Genomic DNA, 20,822 nt, shown 5'->3' on the forward strand with positions numbered 1-20,822 from the left:
ACTTTGTAACATTTACAGACACACATCAACGGTTAATTTGGTAAAAGGCTGAACGATATTGTTTTCCGTGGTACTTTTTCAAATATTTACTGGGTCACTGTGTATGTCCTACATGAAACATGCGAGGATTTATGTCGCTCCGAAACACCACATTTCTAGTATTTAGTATCAAACTGAGCTCTTAATTATTCTATTTGTTTCAAACTCGAAAACTCTTTACTATATTCCTTAAAAACCTTCTACTCAGTTTTTAAGAAACATTGACAGAGACGAACAGTATTTGAATGTTGAAAGTTTTGGTAAATTAGAACAATGTTTCAAGAGGTCTAGAAAATGAGAGGAATAATTCGACTTTAGCATTTTCAGTTCTTTCAAATTATTTTGGTAATCTCCCAAAAATAATAGCAATTTCTAGAAAGTTTTTGGATATTGACAAAATTCCTGGAAAGTTCTGGGATAGTCAAAGTCCTGAAAGATGTGAATCGTAGGATTTTCTAGAATACTAGCAATTTCTTGAAATTACAGGCATTTCTAGAAAGATTTAGAACATCGGAGCAATTTCTCAAAAATTAGGGATATTGGTATGATTTAACGAAAATTCTCAAAAAATAAAGCAATATCTCGAAAGTTTGAAGCTTACGACAATTCTTGAAAATAAGAGTAATTCGAAATTTCTGGAATATTGGAGATTTTCTTCCATAGTTCTGGAATATCTGAATGAATTTTAGAATGTTCTAGCATACTGGAACGATTTCTTGAATCTACTGCAATTTTTGAGCAATTTCTCGGAAGTTTTGGAATAAGCGACCAAAGTTTTGGAAGATTCAAGCAAATTATAGAATATAGTTAAACACTCAGGCAAATCTTTGATTCAATTGAAATATTAGAGAAACGTTCTGGAATATTGTATCAATTTTTCTGGAAGATGGGAGGAAATTATACAATGTTCGAGAATACTGGAGCAATTTCTTGAATATGCTTAGACGTTGAAACAATTTCTCGGAAGTGCTGGAAAATTTGAGCATTTTTTCGAAAGTTTTGTATATGGTAGTAATTTCACAAAAATTCTATAAAATTCGATCAATATCTCGAAAATTTTAAGCGATTCTATGAAAGTTCTTTAAAATTCGAACAACTTCTCAAAGTTCTGTAAAATTCCAGTAATCTTTCGAAAATTTTGGAAAATAAAGAACTTTTTAAAAAGGTATTAAAAATTAGAAGAATTCTCGAATACTGGAGATTTTCTAGCGTACTGGAACAAGTTTTTGAATATGCTGAAATATAGGACCAATTGCTCGAAAATTGTTAAAGAATGTAGTGGTCCATAACCAGAACAAAACAGGAACTACAAAAATGTTTTTACTACTTGAAAAGGTAGCAAAAAGATATGACCTACGTGTTAACGAACACAAGACCAAGTATATGGAAATAGGTAATGACTTTTAAGAGACAAACAATTAAAAATCACAACAGAACAAAACAAGGAGTTCCGGTTCGATAGAGTACAAGAGTTTGAATACCTGGGAGTGATGGTAACAAGTAAAGGAGAAGAAATTAAAGAATTCGAGAAAATATTGGCAAGAGGCAAGAAACAGTTGAAGTTCTAGAAAACCTATTAAAGTCTAAAGAGGTATCGAAGCTAAGAATTTACAGGATAGTTTAGATTCTACGGTCTTATATGGTAGTGAATGCTGAGTAATGAATAAGAAACAGGAAAACAGGCTAAATTCATGGAAAAGAGGAGTGTTAAGAAAAAATTTTGGAGGGATACTTCTTTCTTCTTCTTCCAACACAAAATGATACATAAATACACATGGGTACAGCATACACGGGACTTAAGATCTATTATAGACTATATAATAATGAGACAAAACACAAAAATTAGAATACAGGATGTTAAAGTATAAAGAGAGGCAAACTGTGGCATCGACCACTTCTTACTTAGAACAAAAATTTTACCTTTCATGCAGATGAATAAAATAGAAAAACAGCAACAAGAAAAAGCATTTGAAATAAAAATTAATAGATTCAATCTAAATAGCTTACAAGAGGAAAGTGTAAAGAACTTATATCAAAAACGTCTAGATGGAAAACTGGTACAGGAAAATTTTGACAATCCGGAACAACACTACAGCTTTATCAAAAGAAGCATGATTGCTGCAGCGGAAGAAGCCTTGGGAAGATCCGATAACACTAGAAGACCAAGAACGTACTGGTGGGACAAGGAAATTGAGGATCTCATAAACGATAAGAAAGTAAAGTTCTCCAAGTTTCTATGCACGAAAAATGATAATGATAAAAGAAATTTTAAAGAAGCACAGACAAAAGTAAGAAAAGCTATAACAAAAAAGAAAAACTAGACATGGGAAAAGACCTGCACTCAAATAAATACATACCTAGGAGGCAGCAGAAACACAGAAAGTTGGAAAACCTTAAAATCTCTTCGAGAAGATAGATCAAATAATCTTATATCGCCAATAACATTAGAAAAATGGGATGAGTACTTCTCTAAATTGTTTACAGAAACAAGACCAGAGTTCAAAAATCAAAGACAGGACAATATAAACATCATCACATCTCCGCTTAGAATTACAATTAAAGAAGTAAAAGACGTTTGTCAGTCACTAAAGAATCGAAAATCTCCAGGCCCGGGTCAAATAGCACCAGAGTTAATTAAAAATGGCACTGAAAAACTTTCTTCTCATCTGCAAATGCTTTTCCAGAAGTGTATAAATGGTGAAGCGCTACCCCAAGAGTGGAAAACATCTTATATGACTACCGTATATAAAAAAGGGGGCAGAGAAAATTGCGACAACTACCGGGGACTTACAGTGCTGTGTACAATATCCAGAATTTATGGAAAAATCATAAAAAATAAAATCGAACAGGAATATTGCAACATGGAGGCAGAAGAACAGGCAGGCTTCAGAGCGGGGAGGTCGACTATTGATCATTTATTTACTATTTCGCAAATAATTGATAAGAAAACCGCCAAAAATCAAGAACTCCACCTTTTGTATGTTGACCTTAAAAAAGCATATGACAGCGTACCGCAAACAAAACTATGGGATGCCCTGGAAAGAACAAATATAAATGCCTCCCTCCTAATAAAAGCAGTACAAAAGCTTTATGAAAACAGTAAATCACAAGTAAAAATAGGAAACAAGGTCTCAAAAGGATTCTCCATCAATAAGGGGTTAAAACAAGGATGCTGTCTGTCGCCCACACTCTTCAAGATATACCTGGAACACGCACTAGCACACTGGAAAAGGAAATGTAAGAACATGGGCATACCACTAATCGATTCCACACTATATACCCTGTGTTTTGCAGATGACCAAATAATCTTGGCACAGGACTACGAAGACTTAGAATATATGACAAGAAAGCTAGTAGAGGAATACAGGAAATGGGGTCTAGAAGTAAATTTTAGTAAAACGGAATATATGTGTATTGGAGGAGAACAACAAAATTTAATACTTGAAGAAACACAACAAAAAATAAGTCATTGTACAAAATACAAATACCTAGGCATGATCATCACTAATGATGGAAGATTAGATGAAGCAATAACACAAAGAAATAACCAAGGAAGACAAGCAATAAGACAACTAAATAGTGTATTGTGGGACAAACAAATATCCAAGGAAAACAAACATCGAATATACAATAGCATAATAAAAAGTATAACAACATATAGTAGCGAAATCTGGCCTCTAAAAGAAAAAACAATCAAAATGCTTGAAGCCACAGAAATGGATTATTGGAGACGCGCGGCAGGAATATCAAGACTGGAAAAAATAAGAAACGACAGAATCAGGGAGATCATGAAAGTGCAACATACGATTACGGAAGACATTAGGGTGAATCAGTTAAGATGGTACGGACATGTCCAAAGAATGCCTGAAGACCGCATACCCAAACAAATTTTAAATTGGACACCACAAGGAAGAAGAAAAAGAGGAAGACCAAGATTAAGCTGGAGAGAAGGTATCGAGAAGGATATTCGAGAGAGAGGATTGGAAGAAGATCTTTGGGAAGATCGAGAAAAATGGAAACTGGGAATCGGAAGACGGCGAAGAACGTTTTAACCCGATTAATATATATATACAAGTGGAACAAGATAAAGGGAGAAGAACGAATGCAGAGTTAAAAGGTTATATGGACAGGGAAAGATCGGCTATGTAGTAAAGGTGAAAAGACTGCGTTGGTTGGGGCATATAGCCAGAATAGAAGAAAACAGGTGGGTGGAAAGAGTCTTAACAAGTAGAGGCATGTAAGGAAGATTTGCAGAAGTAAGGGGCAGCGAACTGTCGCAATGCAGCCGTGAACAAAAGGAGTTGGAGAAAAGCAGTAGAGAGACTTCAGGCCATGAGTATAAAAGGCCTGCGGTGCTCTAGATTAGAGCAATGCCTCTAAAGAAAGTATAGGAATCTCTCGATAGTTATGGAACATTTGTGCAATTTGTAAGCTACAAAATTTTAAACAGAAAACAATTATCTCTTCTTTTAGTTTCAGAACGACAATATAAAAAAACGTGGATCAAACATTTTGTTCAAAATGAACAGTTTCATAACATTATAAACATTTCAGGAACTGAATCGTATCGGATACAAGTGGCAAAGCAAATAACATAAATCTAATCTTGCTGAAAAGATAGAACATCAAAGGTGAATATATTACCCCCCCCCCCTACCGTCAATCGACAGATTTTACCAGTATTTTGATATCGATCGAATAATACATTATTCTCTCTGAAACTGAAGGTTTGGCTTCGAAAACAATCTCATTAAAATATTGCGGTTGAATAAAATTTACAACTGACATTTATGCTCACGTATTCATATGTTGGAAAAGCATTATTTTCATAGAGAATTGGAAATGGAAATATCATGTAAAAGGAATTTGCAATGTACTCAAAAATAAAATTTGTAATCATGAATTTTAACTTTATTCTATAACGGAAGTTTCAGCTAATTATTAGAAAGTGATGGTTCCTATATGACCAACTCTTCTTTACCTTTCTGTACCTATATGTTTAATATAGACTCTTTCAACTTTGTCATCATCGTCATCTATTATGTAACAATCACTCTTAAAGACCAATTGTAACAAGATTTAGGCCACAAATCTTATTGTAAAATCTCTAGTTTGAAAATAGTATATTGTTTAACGAGCGAGGAATGATAGTCATTTCCCATGAGTATGAATCATACGAGTGGGAAATTAGCATTCCATGCAAGTTAAACACTATACTTTTTCTATGGCCTTAAAGATAATAGCGAAATGATGTAATAAATAACATGAACTTAAGATTTAATGTCATTGAAAATTTCCATTTAAGTACAATAAAAATATCAATTACACATAGAATAACAAATAAACGATGTTTTCATTATTTTTAGAAGGTTTAAGACATTGCACTGTTGTTGTACAATTTTGTAGAACGTTTCACAACTATACAATTATAAGTGAATAGAGCTGCCATTGCTTGAAATTTGGCATTCCACAGGCGACCTGATTTATTGCGTTATAATAACTACATTTGTAACACAATTAAATCATTAGTAAGGTGAGGAAATTAATTTATTCATGTTATAGGTATTACGTGAAACTATACTGAAAAATTAAGACAATAAAAGCTGCCAAAGATATTTATTATAATAGGAGACTCGACAATTCCCGTAATGTTTCTAAAGAAACATGGTCCATTGTGGATGATCTAAGAAATAAGGCTTCTTCAACGAGCATAATCTCTACTTCACATGATAACCTCAATAATTACTTTATAAATGTAGCCAAAAATTCATCAAATTCTACAACTCCTACACATGATCCGCTTTCATATCTCCTTGATGCTAATGCTTACACAGTTTCTTCTTTATGCCCGTATTTTTAGCAGAGCTTCGCAGTATAATTAATGACATCAAAAATAAATACTCGCACTGTTCGACTTTAAAATGTTTTCGAGTCTGCCCGATTGCACATTAAATCAGCTTACTACTTTAATTAACGTTTAATTTCACAATGGCCCTTTTGCGAATTGCCTTAAGACGGCTATAATTATACCTCTGCATAAAGGAGCAAGCATCGAATTATCGCCCAATTGCACTACTTCTCGCGTTATCTAAGATTATAGACAAATTAAACAAAAAGAGGCTTTTATCATTTCTGTTTAAATATAAAATACTTACTACCCATCAATTTGGGTTTTTAAGAAACAAATGATGATATATTCTCCCTCCTAAATAATCTACTCTAGCCTCTGCAACAACTTTTTGTGATTTTTCTAAAGCTTTCGATTGTATTAATCATAATAGAATGTGGAGTACCCCAAGGCTCAGGACTAGTGTGGAGTAACCTATTTTGTTTCATCGCTTATTCAGACACCAGTGGCAAAATATGTACATTTACAGACGAGACTAGTTTCTCTTGAAACAACCCTGATCTCACGGTACTTCATAGGACCATATCTAGTGACCGAATCACCCTTAAATCATGGTGCGATTCTAATCTTCTCTATTTTAAAAAAATACATTGTTGCCTTTTTTATTAAATAACACTACCAATGACGTCGTTGAATCTGTAAAATTCTCAGGGCTTGTTGTGGACAATTCCTTGAAATGGGAGTTACATATTGCGCCTTATCTAAAAAATTGAGTTCCTCCTGTTTTGCGCTGAGATTCCAAAAAACTGAACTTATCCACATCCTTAACAGTTTATTATGCCCTTATCGAGTCACATCTCCGATATGCCTTTCCCTTCTGGGGTATATGTGGTGCTACTCAATTTGAGCGAAAAAATAGAGCTGTTAGATATTCGCTCGGACTAAACACTAGGGCTCACTGCAGGGAATTCTTTAAAAGATTAAAAATTCGGACTCTTCCTTCAGTATTCATCTTTGAATCCGTTTGTCTAATTCGTTAGCGCGCTTCTCCAATTTCATGAAGGTCGTTGCGCGTTTCCACTTACGAACGCAGAGTACGACCTTTACCTACCTACTCTACGTTCAGAATTAGTTAACGGCTCAATATTTTACTATGCAAAAAAACTGCACCATCACTTGCCAATTGAAATAAAATCAATTCCATCTTTTCCCGCATTCCGCGATAATTTGAGGGCATATTTAGTTTTTACAATTGTTTCAAGATAGCCTTTTCTAAGTTAGCGCTATATACTTCTGGCAAAGATGGAAATATATTTTCGTTATGAAATAAAACTTCGTTTTGATCTCTCAATAGACGGTCTCCATTCTGTTGTTGATATTGTAACAAAATTAAGTCATTGGTTAGGTGATGAAATTGCAGACATACAATGTACCTCACGGATCTATCGAGAACAGATAAGATACAACATTAGAGCCGTAGGAAAAATGTATTTTCACTATTGTTTCATTTCGTTACGTGAATTAACATTGAGAACTATACTCCAAGCAAATAAATATCAAGTAAATTGGATTTAGTTGGAATTATTTTGAAGTGGATAGAAGAAATTATTTTGTTTAAGGGATGGCCCTAGAATAAGCAAAAATTACTTCTGCATGGCTGTGTCGATAATTTTGATGTTGGTTTTACATGCATCACAAGTGGTGAGGTAGTAAGAAAAATCAACATAAAATGCCTTGACAAAACGAAGGAATTGTTTTCTTGTTTTAAATCGTTTAGAGTCAAGCATTTATATAAAAGTGTTGATAACACAGTGCAATTAGTTAGTAGAACGCTTTACAGAATTATCAAAGAGATGTGTCGACTTTCAAACAGCACATAAAACTCCAAGAAAACCAAAATTTCAAATAGAAATTCATTTGAAGCAAAAGATGTCGTGGAATGACGGTAGTTAGATCCCCACCATATCATTGCGTACTAATATTGGCACAATAAAGAGGGAAGTTTCAAGAAAAATATTTTTTTTAAATGAGTGATGATTTATTGGCTTTTAGAAAAAAAATCACGCAAACCACTTTTTTGCCGGAAGGGTCTGGAATACCTATTTGAAGTGTGTGATGAGGGCTAAAATTTTCCATCATATCGGAGGCTTTTATTTTATTTATTTTTATGTAATTTTTAAAAATATCTTGATATGCTCGCTCAAAAACTGCCAAAAAATCCAGCATACCATCTTGAAGTTCATAAACTATATTAGCATCTACTCCAAAATGTACGATGTTCAATTAATGTATTTTGGAGTAAATGTTTTTTGTGGAATAATAATTAATATAATTCAAGGAATAATAGAATTTTTATTTTAAATAATTGAAACAACAAAATAATATTGAAATAATTGACAGGAGTTTATTCTCAAACTTAGTATATTTATTGATAATTATCGAAATCAATTTCGACACTTGAAGATGAAGCAGACTGAAGCGACAGAATAGCTTCTACCTTCTAAAATACCCAATACCTGAGCTAGAGAAAAGTAATAAATATATATATGGAAATCATGAAGACTATATAGTCTATTCTCCATGATAGAAACTATTCCAGCTCTTGCGATTCGCCTGTAAAACAGTACTCTGTCCTAAACTATATTATGTATGTAAAAAAAAACATTGATCAAGAAGAGTGATTTTACAAGAAACTTAATTATCATTGAAGTAATATACGAGATCATAATAATTATGTAAGAACGATAATTCAACAAAAAGATTTACTCCAAAATAAAGGTATTTCCGGTAGTTTTCCGGAAATTTTCCGACATGATGGAAAAAATTTAACCCTCATAACACGCTTCAAATAGGTATGCCAGACCTTTCCGGCAAAAAAAGTGGTTTGCGTGATTTTTTTTTCTAAAAGCCAATAAAATTTACTGTCGAATACATTCAAAAAATTGATATCCGTGCTGACGGTGAAACATTTTTTTAATAATTTTTGTTTGCATAGTTTCGGCAATAGAAACCCACGCATACCGAGCTTAATTTATTCATATACTTATGTTTTATTTATTTAAATAGAATTTTTTGATTCGGCTCTGACAAGACTCTCAGTGTTACCGGCTCCCCGCCTAATATGATTTAATAAGAAGAGTTTGACAATATTACTGATAAAACGATCGTTTGAAAATAACAGTTTGAACCTTTATACCTTCTAAAAAAATTAAACAGTTTTACTAAAAGTGATACGCCTATGACTTTCGACTGCTTTATTATTTTATTATTCACTGATTCATAAAAATAGACAATAGTTTACAAAAAAACCTTTTACATTGACGAATACTAACAGAGAAAGTGTTAAATGAATCAGAAGCCTACAAAACGGACATAGAAAAGTTGAAAATACTGATTATAGCACTTTAGGAGGAAACTATCTTAATAATTAAAATGGATTTGCTTTTTTTGTTTACTAGACCTAAGAGACTGATTGATCGATATGAGGAAATTAAGTTACTTCTGGAACAGGCGTATAAATCACTTCAGTGTAACCCTATATGGCATAATTTGATAAAGTACCCTGCAAATTTCAGGTAGTTAAAGCCTTCGTACGCACGTATAAGACCTTTTTGACATTCCAGATAAGGATTTATTTCTTTGTTTTGAAATCTTCTTATTCACCCTACGTTACTTTATCAAAATGCGGTTGGCACTTTTAAATAAGGTTAGACTTAGACGTATTTTTCATTCGAATAACTTATCCAGATTTAGTGAAGGAAATATTTTAGGAGTTGAAAAAGGAAAATCAACAAATAATCGGATCAATGCCGTTAAAGCCGCCGCAGCGTTATTGATATATCGCAAAATTCGAAAGGAGAAATCCTTCATTTGTGTCATATATTTAGTCAATTTCTATCCTTTCAGTACTGAAATAGATCAGTAAATAAAATTGTTGTCTCTGGAAAAAACGTTCGAGTTCAATCAAATATTTCGAAAATAAACGTTAGCTATAAATCTGAGAAAATAATGTAAATAAATAAAGTAAGTATAAATTGAAATTTGAATTACTATTTTTGATACATTCAATGAAAAACATAAATATTAGGCCAACATAAAAGTAGATTTTCGAAAATGTTGTAAAACGTTTACATTCTACTCTAAATAAACAGTATACAGAAGTCATTAAAACATCATTGCGCAACTGGTAGTTACAAAAATGTGTTCAGAAAGTGAAGTGCATAAAAGAAGTCAATAAACACACTAAATATCAGTGTCTTTTGGATTATGTATACTTACACATTCAGTTCAAACAGTCTATACAATATAAAAAAGTTCCATCTCCATACATTTATTAATTATGTATGTATAATCAAAATCATTGATACACATTTTTTGATGTTTTGAACTTTTAGCATACGAGAGTCGTCTGGAAAGTTTGCGACCTAACAAAGACTTTTTTTATTTTTCAACAGTTCAAATTTATTTATTCCAATTGGCTGTTCCACGCAGTATGTTAGGTTATACGAATACAATCAATACAAAACGTTAAAAAATCTGTGAAGTAATTCCTTTAATAAATTTTATGTTCTGTAAGTGTAAAATTATCATGTTACAGCTTTATTTTAGCCATTTTCATATTTGGATAGGTTCATTCTACTATAGTACGCCATATGTTATTTTGAACGTGTTGCATTTTTTAAGAGAGAAAAGTCTCTATATGAACCCAAAAAAGCATCTATTTTGTCGGCAGATGACAACGAAGTTTTTTTTGGAAGCACCATATCAATTCAGATCTGGTTCGAAACAATTATGATATATAATTTTCTAACTTGGTTAATAATGAACAACTTTTCTCCACCAACATCATTAATAACGTTTAAAAACTGGTGGTGGAAAAAAAATTGTTGAGTACGATATAATATGAGGGTTACTACCTTAAGTGTTGAAATAGACAAATAAAAACAAATATTTATGATTGGGTATGGCTTTACTGTTTTTCAACATATTCTCCATCAAGACATCAACACACTTTTGCATGCGTTTAAACCAATTATCTGAGTATTTTATCCACTCTGATTGATGTAACTCCAAAACATGTGTTTTGGACGCATCAACCGCCTCTTTGGAATAAGGTTGACCTCGCAATCTAATGGGATTTCCAATAGGGACTTGATAATTTTGAAATTAGTTTGTGAACACACCTTTCCACTCAACATCGAACTGTCATTGTCAGTTTATTCAGTAGACATAACCTTTTCATTATGGTTAAGTACACGAACGAACAAGTCCGATTTTCGGTTGTATTCTTGACTTACCAGACAGGCAGTAACAAGTTTAGGGAAAAAGTTTGATTCTATATATTCGTTGTGTGATGTTGCCGTGTCAGTAAGAGTACGAGTTGGTCGAAGTGTCGAAAATATCGCTGCCGTTGAAACGTCCGTAGCAAATGATCCAAATCAGTCAATTCCACGGCGTTCTCAAGAGTTGGGCTTGGCCAAGACCACTTTATGGAATTGAAGCCGATGGACCATTCGAAGCGACGTACGTTCTCCGATTGGGCTCTGAAAAAGATGCGCCAAGCTCATTTCTGGCTCAATGGGTTTGTCAATAAACAAAATATGCGGTATTGGGCGGGTGAAAATCCCCATGTGCTTAATTAAAAACCACTTTATCCAGAAAAGATAACTGTTTTGTGTGGTTGCATGCCAGCGGCGTTGTAGGGCCATATTTTTTTGTCGACGATAATGGTCGCCACGTTACTGTGGATGGTGATCGTTATAACGCCATAATTATCGATTATTTTTGGCCGGAATTGGAATATACGGACTTGGACAGCATGTGGTTTCAACAGGACGGCGCCATAAGCCACACAGGACACGTTACAATCTATTTATTGAAGAATAAGTTTGGTGAGCGTGTTATCTCAAGAAATGGACCAGTCGATTGGCCACCTCCTTCGTGCGATTTAACGCCTCGTAGATTTTTTTCTTTGGGGCTACGTCAAGTCATTGCTCTATGCTAATAAGCCGACAACGTTGGAAAAACTCAAAGCCAACATTAAATGCTAAATAGCAGCCGTTTCGGCCGAAATGTGTGGCCGAGTCGTGGAAAATTAAGTCCAACGAATCAACCGCAGCAAACGTGACGATATGAGCGAAGTCGAGTTCCATTCATAAATGTTTTGAATGTACTTTAACCCAATAATAAAGTTTTTAAAATATCTCAAATGGTTTTCATTTTATTTTGAAAAAAGTTGTCAAGTTCTTATTGGAAAAGCTTTTATTGATCTGGGATGTAGGACTTTTTAACTGTTTTTGTTTAAACTTATGTGTGAAAGCTCGTTTTGTCGTCGTGGAGAATGATTCGTCTTCTGCGATTGAATTTCCTGATATTTTCGCATACTTCTGGCAAACAAATGCTGGTATATCGGTTCGAGGTTACTATAATCGAACGGTGGCGACATCTCCTGTTATTCTGAAAAACCAGGCGATCAATTGCTTCGTGCGCAAACAAATTTTGTTGGATTTGGCTCATCTTAAGAGACCCTATTGCCTCTTTGTCGCTGGTCGAAGGGCGACAAAAAACGCGGCGTTATTTTCTGAAACAATAATCAAGCGTTTCTTGCCACGTGTCGCTGTCACATTTGATCAGTTTCAGCTGTTGCAAGTGGCCCACACAACGGCAGTGATTAAAAATGGATCAGTGTGTTTTGGGACGTTGGGATGTGCATCCAATTAATAGTGCAAGACTTCTCAGAGGTGCATATTATACACTTCATGCAGAATTAAGACTAGACAGTGAGAAATTCTTCAATTATTACCGTATATCGACAGGCTCATTTGATGAGCTATGTGAAAACCTAAAAAGCACTTTTATTATAAATGTGGAGTTGGTGCGGGGATTTGCGTTTGAACCAAGGGAAATGTTATCAATTATCAAGTATAATAATAGTGTTAATGTGTAGATACACATCGAAATCAATGATAATATCGAAATAATGATATCGCTAATTTCATTCCACGCATCTCTTATCAACTGCCTGTTTTTGTAATCTTCTGATGATGAATCCTACAAACATGTTTTTTCTTTTATTGCGTCAATAAAAAATTAACGTCCAGATTTTCCATGGTACTTCTTTACATATCAATACAACTCTGCAAAAACGCCTATCGCGACGCGTTTTTTGTCGCCCCGCGACCATCGACAAACAACGCGTGCATAAAAGACGCCTTACACTCAATAGTTAGGTCCATGATTCGTCGACTATGACGTCTTTATAGCAACGCTATTGAATTTTTTCAGCATTGCTTTACACCAATCGATGCGAGCGTTTTTGTCAACTTATGTGATATCCAAGGCGAACAAACCTTCTTGACAGTCAAATGTTTATGCAATATTGAATAAATGCGAGTGGAACTAATGCCCGAATATGCCTCAATATTACGGTATGTCACATGACGATACAATATCAGTTTACGTATAGTATCGATGTTTTCTGGCACAGATTTTGGATGACTTTCGTTACATGTTTCAAGTATCTGTAAACATATGTTCTGAGTACATTCACCATTAAAATGACAAAGTTTGTGACGGTAATGTTAGGTTTGCCATATTCACAACAGTGTTGCCATATATCAAAACTAAAATAACAATCTTTGTATAGTATGCTATACTTTATAGTATACTATATGAATTTTTTATCTGTATTGTTTTAAACTTATTGCAAATTTTCTGGACCTAAAAAAGCATCTATTTTGTGGAGAGATGACAACGAAATTTATTTTAGAAGCACCAAATCGATTAAGATCTAGTTCGAAACATGGTGCTCCGTATTTTTCTAACTTGGTTGATAATGAACAACTTCTCCCTCAACATTGTCAAAGAAATTTAAAAACTGCTAGGGGAAAGAAAATTATCCAACACAATTCAATATCTAGGTAAAACAACCTGTTTCAACAAAAATTTTTCTCAAAGAAAGTGACACGATACCAATATTTTTTATTGAATTTTCAACGATACATAGAAGAAACGTGTACCACACGTCTTTATTGTACATATTTAGTCGATAGGGTTGCCTTAGAAACGGGCGTGACAAGATCAAGTACGTAATTCAGTTATCGTCATTGGTTGTATTTTTAGACAAATCCAAATATTATTTCAGTTGGACTAGAAAATTTAATATTCAAAATTCATTTTCATTATGGTTACAATAGACTAGTCGATAAAGTAAAAAAGGATCCAAAATTTCAAGATGAAAGCCTTTCGTAAAATTAATACCTTCCCATAGTGTTGTTTGTAGAAGTTTCTCTTCGCTCTTCAGTATTTAGGGTTGTTACTTTCAATTCTTCATCAATGACCGAGGCAACTTTATCATTTATATAGATCCTCTTTTATCCATATTTAATTCTGTAGCTGAGATAGACTTTCGTTAGAATCCTCATCTGTCGATAGATTGATGTCGTCTCCTGGTTATAGAAGTTTAGAAACAATAAAGGCAATTGAACGTAAAGGTTATAATAGGTAAAACCACATCAATCAAAGAATCCCTTCCAAAACATCCAAAAAAAGTCGTAAAGAATATTACATATTGGAAACATTAGAAAAAGCTGTACAGGAAACGAATTTGTTATACTCGCAACCGGAAGAAAGATAAAGAAAATAAGAATCCAAGCAACAAACACGCGTGTGATAAATGGCACTAAATTTGGAACCTCTCACGGTTAATGCCAAATATCAGAGAACCGAAATAATCGACAAGAAAAATATTCGACACTGTAAACTCCATAATACTGTTCGAAATGATCACATGGGAAAAGATACCGAAAAAGCAACAGCATAGAATTATACTGGTTATAATTCAAAAAAGGATAGTATCAGTTATGAACGCCTATCGAACAATTTTAAAGGAAGCTAATAGAAGAAAGAACACTCAAAGAACAAGGAAAACCCAAAAAAGAAGGCGATTATTGTTGGTAAATATAATAATAAATAATATAATAATAATGGTAAGAAAGCTGAAAAATGGAGGGAGGAAAAGATGAATGGACAAAAAAATAGAATCATACCAAGGAATACTCGAAAGCATGGTCAGGTAAATTCTTTTAACGCAATTACTAACTGGTCACGAATACTTTCAAGCGCACATATATAGCGTTCAAGTGCATATACAGCAAGTGGCAACTTACGAAGGAATACACCTTTTTCAAATTCTTGATATGTGTGGAAGAAAGAAGAAACATGGAAAACTCATTAGCTTCAACTATGCCTAAGATTATAATAAACAAGATGCTAGATAGTAAAATAATATGATAATATTATTTTAAAATAAAGTGTATGACCACATCCAAAACTCCGATAAGAAGTAAGTTAGTCGTAGACGACCAAATAATTCACCAAGTAATGAAATTCAAATACCTAGGAATCGAAATTTCAGGATTTGGAGACGTAGAGAACGAAGTAAGAGAGCAAACACTAAAACCTAAAGAATAGCAGCATGTTCGAACGAAACCATATAGCGAAATAAACATATCGGAATAGAAGCTAAATCGAGAATATACAAGGTCACGGTAAGACCCATAATGACCTACATAGCCGGAAAAACTCTACTGGACAGGAAAGAAGTGGGACATCAGAAGATTTTGCAAAACAGATGATGTCAACAAATAGGTTCTATCAAGAAAGAAAGAATGGAATCAGCACATAAGTCATATGGATAACAACAGAATGGTCAAGATAGCGCGCGATAAATCCCCATTGGACCGAAGGAGTACCGGCCGACCCAGAAAAAGATGGAGCTACAACCTTGAAGCAGGATAGGAGGCAAGGATGTCGAAGATAAAACAGGCGCCTACTACACGGAATAAGAACTTTGGATAGAGCCCTGTACTTCTATACTTCTATATATACTACTACGATTTAAAACACCGAGTGAGGAGTTAATTCAATTTAATTCCTTGACGCAGAAATCGTTCTACAAAGACCATGAATATAATCATCTTAATATGAAGAACCTTTGTATGAAAAATTCATATGACTGGCACTTACTAAATTCCCTTTTCACAAAAACTAATGAAGTTAAAAACACTGAAGAGTTAACTCAAGTACATTGGATATATAAATTGAGTGACACATATTCAGCTTTATCCCTTACTCCAATTTTGTGATATGTAAATTATTAGTTTCCAATTATAATGGTTAGTATTTTCTTCGGTCAAAGTAGACTTGAAGAAAGAAACAGGAAGAATTGTTATTTATTCCTATTTATAAAAAAAGACAGTGGCGGATTTACCAGCAAGCTGAGTAAGTTGGAAGCCTAAGGCAGAAGACATTTATGTCGCACAGAAATGAAAAAGATTCATATCTTTATATGGGTCATTCTAAGTTGAAAGGTATTACTGATATCCATGATACATACAGCGTGGCTCCCGAGGGTTTTGATCTCGGACCTTTAGAGGAATGAATGAATTTACAATGGGATTTTGTTTTTGATACTTTAAATTCTAACTTCTAATATTATATTGTACAATCAAAATTTGCATCGTTTAAACAAAAAAAAATAGATAAAAATAACATTTCTCCAACATTCCTTTTTATTTAAACGATTCTATATGTTATATTTACTTATATGTTGATGTGGTGGAATACCATTAGTTTAATGCCTTGCTCGCGCCCTGGTCGTTGCGATGTATCACATTGATTGTTATGGAGGTGGCCCCGCTTGCGACCAACGACCGCGACTGATTTAAAAAACGCTTTGAAAAGCGTTTTTTGGGACGCCGCGCCGCGAAAAAAATGATCTTCACAGTTTTTTATGTGGATAGTCATGTTAGTGCTCAAAATGCAGCGATCAACAGTCACGTTTTGACCACGTTCCTTCAGTCTACGACAAGTTTCCGAAGAGATATTGAAAGTAAAAAACGTTTGATACTGAGGTCTTTATAAATAAAATTAAAACACAGCCCTCACTTTGGAATATAAAGTATTCTAATAGAAACATCGAGGGAAAATAAGTAAACAGTACTAGAAAAACTTTAATGTACTTGATAATACTGTTAAAAGGTAGGCAAAGATTTATTTATTATTATATTATTATACTTGCACATTTCATTGTCAAACCGTTTTAGGTTGAGAATAAAATAATTATCGTATTCTAAAGAAATATTCATTATATTACAATATAGAGTGTGTAGAAAATCTGTAAAAACCTTTTGGAGCAACTTTTAACGTAAATTTTGTCAAATTTTGGCAAGAAAATATATATTTGTCGATTTTGGTATAGTTCTTCCAATATCAATTGCAGAAGATAGTTATGCGAGGAACAATCAATATTTCATAAATACGCACGGCACTCATACCAAATTGAGAAATGAAAAATAATGTTTACTCCCCGTATAAAATTAGTTAAACATCTAACAAACCGTCAGTCCACGTAGACTCATCTCCACTGTTTACCAATGAAAACATCGAATTGTAAACATAAATGTTTTTCTGCTGGCCGAAACTGTCGGAAGGCGTATGTACACAATTTTTTCGAAATATTCCTGCCAGATAGTCTGCGATAAGCAGAGGCGGTGCTTGGTGAGATTTATTTAATTTATAAATTTTTTTAGCCCTGTAAAAAAGGCCCAACAAATAAAGAATTGCTTACTGTTATTAAAGGTCCAAAGTAAAATTTATTATATTGATAAGCTGTACAAAGAACACGGTCATACTCTTCTCAGACTATCTATGTACTATTGCATATTTAACCCTATAGAGTAAATATGGGCGAACGTAACATCACACGATTCTGACTACCATGATTATTTCTAAAGATACTTTGTAATTGAATTGTTCTTTTTCTTTCGTTTTATTTGCAAAGAATTTTTTTTCTTTATGGTTTTTGCTTTGAAACTTCGTTTTCCAGAGAATAAAACGAATGGGGTACAAAAAGACTTCAGTTCACGTAGGTACCCTGTTTAAACCAAACGCCCTTACAGGCGTACAAGTACATTTTACTCGTCTATTCACATTTTATAATTTAACATTCGGTTGTAGCAAGTTAACGAGGTAGAATAATGATTTTCAGTTCAATGAAGTTCAAAGTATGACTACAATTAAGTGCATCGGTCTAAATAACGGCGTATAATGCCGTCCAATTTATAATGATTCGATTGATTTTTAACGAATACGTTCTCGCATAAGGTATACTAATTTCTGAAAGAATTTATAAAAATAATAAATTTATGAAATGAGGTGTCTACGCTTATGGTAGATCAAACAAAATTGTCGGCAAGGGTTTTCATAATCGGCAATTGACATTGGAAGAACAATATCTATACCTTGTCATAGTGCTACGGTACACTACCTGCAGAGAAATAATCTCTCACTAGATTTGCGCTTGTATTTGCACCAACTGTGCCTATAATTGGTATATCAAGCATCTCGCAAATCAATGTATCTTCAAATTTGAAACCATGCCTCAACGTAGGAAATTTATTTGAAAACCAGGAAGCTAAAAAATCGGGATCGAGGTGTATGGCAGTATGAAATTATTGTTCGCTAAACCGTCAAAAGTTGCCCTGGACAATCGATAATTAAATGTACCTTTTGTATTACAATATATACAATTTCGGTCATAGCATTATTAAATTAGTTCTTTGTCTCTGTATACCTTCTTTGACATAAGAGCAGAGTTCATGAAATGAAGACAAACTCATTCTAAAGTATAAAAAGAACCTTTCTTCGTGGATTATAAGAAGATCAAATAATATGTGAAACTGTCCACATGTAAGTCTCTTTGCGTTAACTTTATGGATACTATTTTCTCTTTTCCACTACCTTTTTCCGACTATAACTACCAACAGTACATTATCGTCCGTGGTTTGATCTAAACTGAAGTAGAACTATTAATTTTTAAAGCGAATATTTCATATTATTATTTAATTTAAATATTCATAGTTTCCTTTATTTCGCTATCCCAAACAAAATTAAAGTGTATTCTGTTTCACAATTTCCTAACCAAATGCACAATTTCTAAATAAGTAGAGATTTTTATTTTTGTATAACACATTTCCACAAAAATCATTTAGTTTTATCCCGTCTCTGAAAGTTCCGAGATTTTAACGCCCAGGTGGTCCATTAATACTTTTCTTTGAAATTTGGAACAAATGATGAAGCTTCCATAACTTAGAAGCTTGTAATCAATCATCATCGTTTATTGTATAACTATCTAAATATTTCTTAAGATTAAAAAATAACCTGAATTTATCTCACAACTCAATCGGGTTGAGGTTGGGCGAATATGACGGCCAAATCATTACTTTCAGTAATTCATTGCCTTCCAATTTTTCAGATATTCTTAGCACAGCTTCGAGAAATGCTTGGGATCGTTATCATGCTGGAAGATGAATTTTCTAACGAACATGCTCTGGCCATAACATACTAAATTTTTTTTCAAATTTTTTACAACCTTCTTTCCGGATTTCTTCTAGGGTCACATTAATAATAGAGTGTACATAATATCCCCAACGACAAGGGATGACATGATGGAAATAAAACGGAATAAACTTGGGAATGTTTCTACAGAAATGCTTTGTTATGTAACTTTTTCACTTTCAAACATGCCTATATGTCTTTCGAGGTCATTTCGATCACCTGTTGTGATAATCAAGACGTATACTGTAAGTATACTGCAGTAGAGTAAATAGGATAGTTTTCCTTCCTGTAATTTATTTGTAATATATTCGTTTTTTCTTTGTATTTCCAATTCAAGCTCTACGGTACCAAACTGAGTGCTATAAATTGTTGCAAGAGGCCTGTGGGGACTATTCTCTATCTCGTGCGCGTGTTTTTGAGTGGTATAAGCGCTTTAGTGAAGGCCGAGATAGCACTGAAGATGACCAGCGCCCAGGTTGCCCTGTGACTGTTTTAACTGCGGAAAAATCAACCAAACTGTGCGTGCAGATCGTCGAATGAGCATCCAGATAATTGCCTAGGCTGTAAACGCCGATAAAGAAACGGTTAGAAAATTTTACACAAGGAATTACACATGAGGAAATTCTATGAGAAGTTGGTGCTAAAAAATATGACTCCTGACCAAAATCTCTCGCGTCAACGTGTCTGCTCAGATTTACTGGAAAGGTTAGAAAAAGATCTGCTTTGAAAGGGACCCGATTTGAGTTAAAGGAAGTGTTAAAGGAAAAAACGGGAGAGCTCCTAAAGGCACTCACCAAAAAAAGACTTCCAGCACTGCTTTGATCAATTGAAGAAACGTATGGAAAGATGTGTAGCGAAGGGATTGGAGTATATTGAAGGGGAGCATTTGAATGTAGAATTATTTTTATAATAAAACCTTTTTAATTTTCTCAATTATGATTCAACCAAATTTAAAAAAAAAACTTATTGCTGGACAAAGGACTAGAATCCCTTTTTAACCAGGTGCCCCCTTTTTCATTTAAAATTTTCGAGGGGTTGTTTATAATTTAGAGGGGTGCTGGAGGGGGATAATATTTGCATACTGTAAATTGTCAATTTAAGAAACAAAATCGACCTGTTTCAAATTTTTTTCACATAGTAGTTAATAACGCTAAAATTGAATTTATTCCATACATATGGACCACATTGTACATCTGGAATAATGATAACTACGAGGTCTCAAATTTTTAAATTGATATCTTAACGGAAAAAGGAAGTATACAAAATAATGCATTTTTATTTAATTTGTACATGGCGATTGACTAATATCATTCCATCGAATTGTCAATATTATTCAATATTATCAATTGACAACTGTCATTATATCTCAATATTCTATATATTATGTAATCGTTATCGATAAAGGATATCAAGTGACTAAATAGAAAATCCTGATAAGTGGTTATATTTGATATCAAATTTTGTTAATATGAACTAAAAGCAATTTTTCAGGCATAAAATATTATTTCTATACTTACAATCAACTACGCTCATGGTT

General features: G+C 33.6%; 2 protein-coding genes across 4 annotated transcripts in view; both read right to left on the minus strand.

The window, feature by feature from the left end:
- Nucleotides 1–20,822, minus strand: part of LOC130891699 (neurocalcin homolog) — a 240,146-nt gene that overhangs the window by 197,260 nt on the left and 22,064 nt on the right. The gene's annotated exons all lie outside the window — the stretch shown is intronic.
- Nucleotides 1–20,822, minus strand: part of LOC130891700 (neuronal calcium sensor 2) — a 163,650-nt gene that overhangs the window by 120,817 nt on the left and 22,011 nt on the right. The gene's annotated exons all lie outside the window — the stretch shown is intronic.

Source organism: Diorhabda carinulata, chromosome 3 (assembly GCF_026250575.1).
Source record: "Diorhabda carinulata isolate Delta chromosome 3, icDioCari1.1, whole genome shotgun sequence".
Classification (NCBI taxonomy): domain Eukaryota; kingdom Metazoa; phylum Arthropoda; class Insecta; order Coleoptera; family Chrysomelidae; genus Diorhabda; species Diorhabda carinulata.